At 38.6% G+C, this 5,648-nt stretch overlaps 1 protein-coding gene across 17 annotated transcripts in view; it reads right to left on the minus strand.

Moving 5' to 3' along the window:
* The window catches only part of PTPN20 (protein tyrosine phosphatase, non-receptor type 20), a 110,933-nt gene that overhangs the window by 89,571 nt on the left and 15,714 nt on the right, over positions 1 to 5,648 (minus strand). The window lies entirely within an intron of this gene.

The following is a 5,648-nucleotide window of genomic DNA, read 5'->3' on the forward strand; positions in this document are numbered from 1 at the left end:
CTTCCCTGTGATAAGGCAGTGATGCCTGAGCCACCCACTTCTGGTACTAAAGCTGTTCCTAAAGAATAGCAATGGTACTCATGTTTTGGGGGACTCTATGCTACTTAGAAGTGAGTGGCTAAAGTTTCACAGTGACTAATTCAAGAACAAACAGAAGAAAAGGACAAACAGAAAGAGGCATGCCCTTAGCCTCAATCAGATAGTTCTAAGAAAGTGATTAGGATGGTTTGGAGATTACCAGTCCCATACCTTATCCAGTCACCAAACAACCCAGGCTGGATGCGGTTGCCTGGTAACCACACCTTCCATGTACCGAGCCACAAGTATGTCTTTCAGGTGTGTGATCACCTGAAAATTTTTAATTTTTAGGTTCATTTTATATAATGCACCTAAAAATTCTTCCAGTCTATACACAATTCCAAAGCCACTTCCATGTTTTTTAGGTACTTATTACAACAGAAAAAGATTTCCTGGTATCAAAATATGTATTCATTTCCTATGGCTGCCATAACAAAGTGCTACAAATTGGATGGCTTAAAGAGGCCGAAATGTATTCTCTCACAGTTCTGGGGGCAAAAGTCTGAGGGTGGCAGCAAGGCCATGCCCTCTCTTAGGCCCCAGGGAAGGACGTTTCCTTGTCTCTTCCTAACTTTTGGTGGTTTCAGTAATCCTTGATGTTCCCTGGTTATAGACATCCCACTCCAATTTCCGCCTCTGCTGATACAGGAATTTCACCCTCTGTCTGTGTCCAAATTTCCTTTGTTTTACAGGGACACCAATCATTGTATTAGGACCTCAGCTTAACTTGTTGGACTCACAGGTACCTGGGGTTAGGACATCAAAATATTCTCTTGGGGTATAAAATGCAACCACACAACAATAATAAAAGAGAAAATCTAGGCGACCTTGGTTTTGGCAATGAGATTTTAAATACAACACCAAAAGGATAATCCAGGAAACAATGTTGATAAGTTGGACTTTATTAAAATTAAAAACTACTTTTCTGCAAAATACACTGTTAAGAGAATACAAAGACAAGCTACAGACCAGGAGAAAATGTTTGAAAAACACATATCCAATAGAAAAGTTCTAATAAAAAATATACAAAGAACTCTTACAGTTCAACAATGAGAAAACAAACAACCTCATTTAAAAAATGGCAAAATAGGCGTGTCACTGCAAATTCCGTGAAACAGGAGAAAAACTGTGAGTTCCCAGAGTGTAAGAGGGAGAAAACTGACCTCCAAACACACATCCCTACTGGGAATCTGAAAATCCAGATCACAAGAGAATAATTTAACCTTACCTAGAGATGAAAGGATTTAGAGAGTCACACAAAATATAAAAGTAGAAGTAGCAGCAGGAAGAGCCTTGTATGAACTCCTCGTCTCCAACTCGAGCACAGGGAAGCCATTCCTGACTATATCTCACTGGGGCCCTTGAGGAAGGCAACCAGCAGAAATGTGGAAGTGTTGTGGGGTGAAGAAAGCTCCCGGATGAAATTGGTAGTGGTTTCGACTGGGCACACATTTTCTGGAGTAGAGTCTGAGGAAGGAGCAGGAGCTGCTGCAGATACAAGCAAGTGCAGGAGTACAAGAACTGCCACCAACAGAGCAGGGGCAAGGTCTGAGAGGGGCATTGCAGAATATGTGGGCTTGCCAACTGCATGGGAAATGAGTCAGGCCTCTTGCTACTGGCTATCCCTGACTTCCCTGGCAAACTATATAATACAGCAGAGGTGGTCAAGATTCCCTATGGAACATAATCCCATTGGCCGAAGAACCAACTCCCAGACCCCACAGTGGCCTCAGCAAACCTCGCCCAAGGAGAGTCTGAAACCAGACCTGCCTAATCTGCTGCCACCTGATGGCATTTCCCTACCTGCCCTGGTAGCTGAACACAAAACACAGAAACTCTGGGGAACTTTATCCCCTGAACTCTGCCCCCAGCACCTGAGAAACAAAAATACTTACCCTGGCCGTCTTAGGGCAGACTTAGAGCCCCGTACTAGTATCATAGCTGGTGCTCTTCTGAAAATTCCATCTCCTGGCTAGAGGCCAACCAACTCAGGCCATTATAGCAACACATAACAGAATAATCCTGATCCTAGGAAGGGGAAGTCAACACCTAATTCCACTACCTGAAACATCCTGGCTAACCAGAGGTCCTAAGTGTATCCACTTGACAACTTCACTGTAGCATAACCAGCATTCAAGAAAGCCAGAACAGTAAACATTATCTACAATCAAGGACTCTCAGAGTCTACTTCACTTCCCTGCCACCTCTACCAGAACAGGTGCTGGTATCCATGGCTGGGGGACCTGAAGACGGATCACATCATAGGACTTTTTGCAGACATCCCCCAGCAGCAGCCCAGAGCCTGGTAGCCCCGCTGGGTGGCTAGACCCAGAAGAGCAATAACCATCACTGCAGTCCAGCCCTCAGGAAGTACCATCCTTAAGGGAATGGGGAGAACACCACATCAAATGATCGCCCCATGGGACATGAGAATCTGAACATCAGGCCTTGAGTTTCAGATCTCTCTACTGAAATAGTCTACCCAAATGAGAAAGAACCAGAAAAGTAATTCTGGTAACAAGACAGAACATGGTTCTCTAACAGCCCCAAAAGATCACACCAGCTCCCCAGCCAAGAACAAATCTCTGAAGTGCCGCATAAAGAATTCAGAAGGTTGATTATTAAGCTACTCAAGGAGATACCAGAAAAAAAGTCAAAAAAAAAAAAAGAAGTTTTTAAAAAATACAGCATATAAATGAAAAATTCTCCAGAGAAATAGATATTAAAAAAAATCACAACTTCTGGAAATGAAAGACACACTTAAAGAAATACAAAATGCAGTGGAAAGTTTCAGCAACAGACTAGAATAAGTAGAAGAAAAAACTTCAGAGCTCTAAGACAAGGCTTTTGAATTAACACAATCAGACAAAAACAAAGAAAAAAGAACTTTAAAAAAATGAACAAAGCCTCCAAGAAATGTGGGAAAATGTTAAATGGCCAAACTAAGAATAATAGATGTTCCTGAGGAAGAAGAGAAATCTAAAAGTTTTGAAAATGTATTTAAAGGAATAGTTGAGGAAAACTTCCCTGGCTTTGTTAGAAATCTAGACATCCAAATACAAGAAGCTCAAAAAACACTTGAGATATGCATTGCAAAAAGATCATCACCTAGGCACAGTCATCAGGTTATGCAAAGTCAAGGCGAAGAAAAGAATCTTGAGCTGTGAGACCACCTATAAAGAAAAATGTATCAGATTAACAGCAGACTTAGCAGAAACCTTACAAGCCAGAGGGATTGGGGTCCTATCTTTAGCTTCCTGAAACAAAATAATTGTCAGCCAAGAACTTTGCATCCAGCAAAACTAAGCTTCATAAATGAGGGAGAGATAAAATATTTCTCAGATAAACAAATGCTGAGAGAATTTGCCACTAATAAGTCAGCACTATAAGAAATGCTTAAGGGAGTTTTAAACATTGAAACAAAACCTCAAAATACACCAAAAAAGAACCTCCTTAGAGCATAAATCTCATAGGGCCTATAAAACGATGACATCATGAAAAAAAAGGTTATTAAGGCAACAACTAGCATGATGAATAAAATAGTACCTCACATCTCAATACTAGCATTGACTGTAAGTGGCTGGCCTAAATGCTCCACTCAAAAGATACAGAATGGCAGAATGGCTAAAAATCGACCAACCAAGTATCTGTTCTCTTTAAGAGACGCACCTAACACATAAGGACTCACATAAACTTAAGGTAATGGGGTGGAAAAAGATATTCCATGCAAATGGAAGCCAAAAGCAAGCAGAAATAATTTTTCTTATATCAGACAAAACAGACTGTAAAACAGCAACAGTAAAAAAAAAAAAAAAAAAAAAAAAAGGACATTATACAATGATAACAAGATTAGTCCCACAGGGAAATATCACAATCCTAAAAACATATGCACCTACCACTGGAGCTCCCAAATTTATAAAACAATTGCTATGAGACCAAAGAAATGAGACAGATGGAAACACAATAATATTGAGGGATTTTGATACTCCATTGACAGCACTGGACAGGTCATTAAGACAGTCAACAAAGAAACAATGGGCTTAAGCTACACTCTTGAACAAATGGACTTAAAAGATATTTACAGAACATTCTACCCAACAAATGCAGAATATACATTCTTTACTTCAGTGCATGGAACATCCTCCAAGATAGATCATATAATAGTACATCAAAAAGTCTCAATAAATTTAAGAAAATGAAAATTATATCAAGTATTCTCTTAGACCCCAGTAGAACAAAACTGGAAATTAACTCCAAAAGGAACTCTTGAAATTATACAAATACATGGAAATTAATTAATCTGCTCTTGATTAATCTTTGGGTCAACAATGAAATCAAGATGGAATTTAAAATTTTTTTGAGTTGAACAATAATAGTGAAATAACATCAAAACCTCTAGGATACAGCGAAAGTGGTGCTAAGAAGAAAGTTCAGTGCATTAAATACCTACATCAAAAAGTCTGAAAGAGCACAAGCAGACATTCTAAGGTTACACCTCAAGGAACTAGAGAAACAAAAACAAACTAAACCCAAACCCAGCAGAAAAAAAGAAATAACAAAGATCAGAGCAGAACTAAATAAAATTGAAACAAAATATACAAAAGGTAAATGAAACAAACAGCTGGTTCTTTGAAAAGATCGACAAAATTGATAGGCCGTTAGCTAGATTAACCAAGGAGAGAGAAGATCCAAATAGATTCAACTGGAAACGAAACAGGGTATTACAACAGATACTATGGAAACACAAAAGCTCATTCCAGGCTACTATGAACACCTTTATGCACACAAACTAGAAAATCTAGAGGAGATAAATTCCTGGAAATATATAGCCCTCCAGGATTAAATGAAGAAATAGAAACTCTGAACAGACCAATAACAAGTAGCAACACTCAGTCAGTAATAACAAAAAAAAAAAAAAATGTTAACAACCACAACAGAAAGCCCAGGACCAGAAGGATTTATGGCTGTATTTTATCAGACATTCAAAGAAGAATTGGTACCAATCTTATTGAAACTATTCCAAAAAATAGAGAAAGAGAGAATCCTCCCTAAATAATTCTATGAAGCCAGTATTACCCTAATACCAAAACCAGGAAAGGACGTAATAAAAAAAAAAAAATAGAAAATTACAAACCAATACCCCTGATGAACATAGATGCAAAAATCCTCAACAAAATACTAGTTAAGTGAATCCAACAGCATATCAAAAAGATGATATACCATGATCAAGTGGGTTTCATACCAGGGATGGAGGGATAGTTTAACATACATAAGAAGATAAATGTGATATATCACATAAACAGAATTAAAAATCATATGATCATCTTAATAGATGCAGAAAAAGCATTTGACAAAATCCAGCATCCCGTCATAATTAAAAGCCTCAGCAGAACTGGCATAGAAGGAACATACCTCAAGGTAGTAAGAACCATCTATGACAAACCCACAGCCAACATTATACTGAATAGGGAAAAGTTGAAAGCATTCCCCCTGAGAACTGGAACAAGACAAGGATGCCCACTTTCACCACTTCTATTCAACATAGTACTGGAAGTCCTAGCCAGAGTAAT

The sequence above is a fragment of the Mandrillus leucophaeus genome, unplaced genomic scaffold (assembly GCF_000951045.1).
Source record: "Mandrillus leucophaeus isolate KB7577 unplaced genomic scaffold, Mleu.le_1.0 Scaffold388, whole genome shotgun sequence".
In the NCBI taxonomy this organism is placed as follows: Eukaryota; Metazoa; Chordata; class Mammalia; order Primates; family Cercopithecidae; genus Mandrillus; species Mandrillus leucophaeus.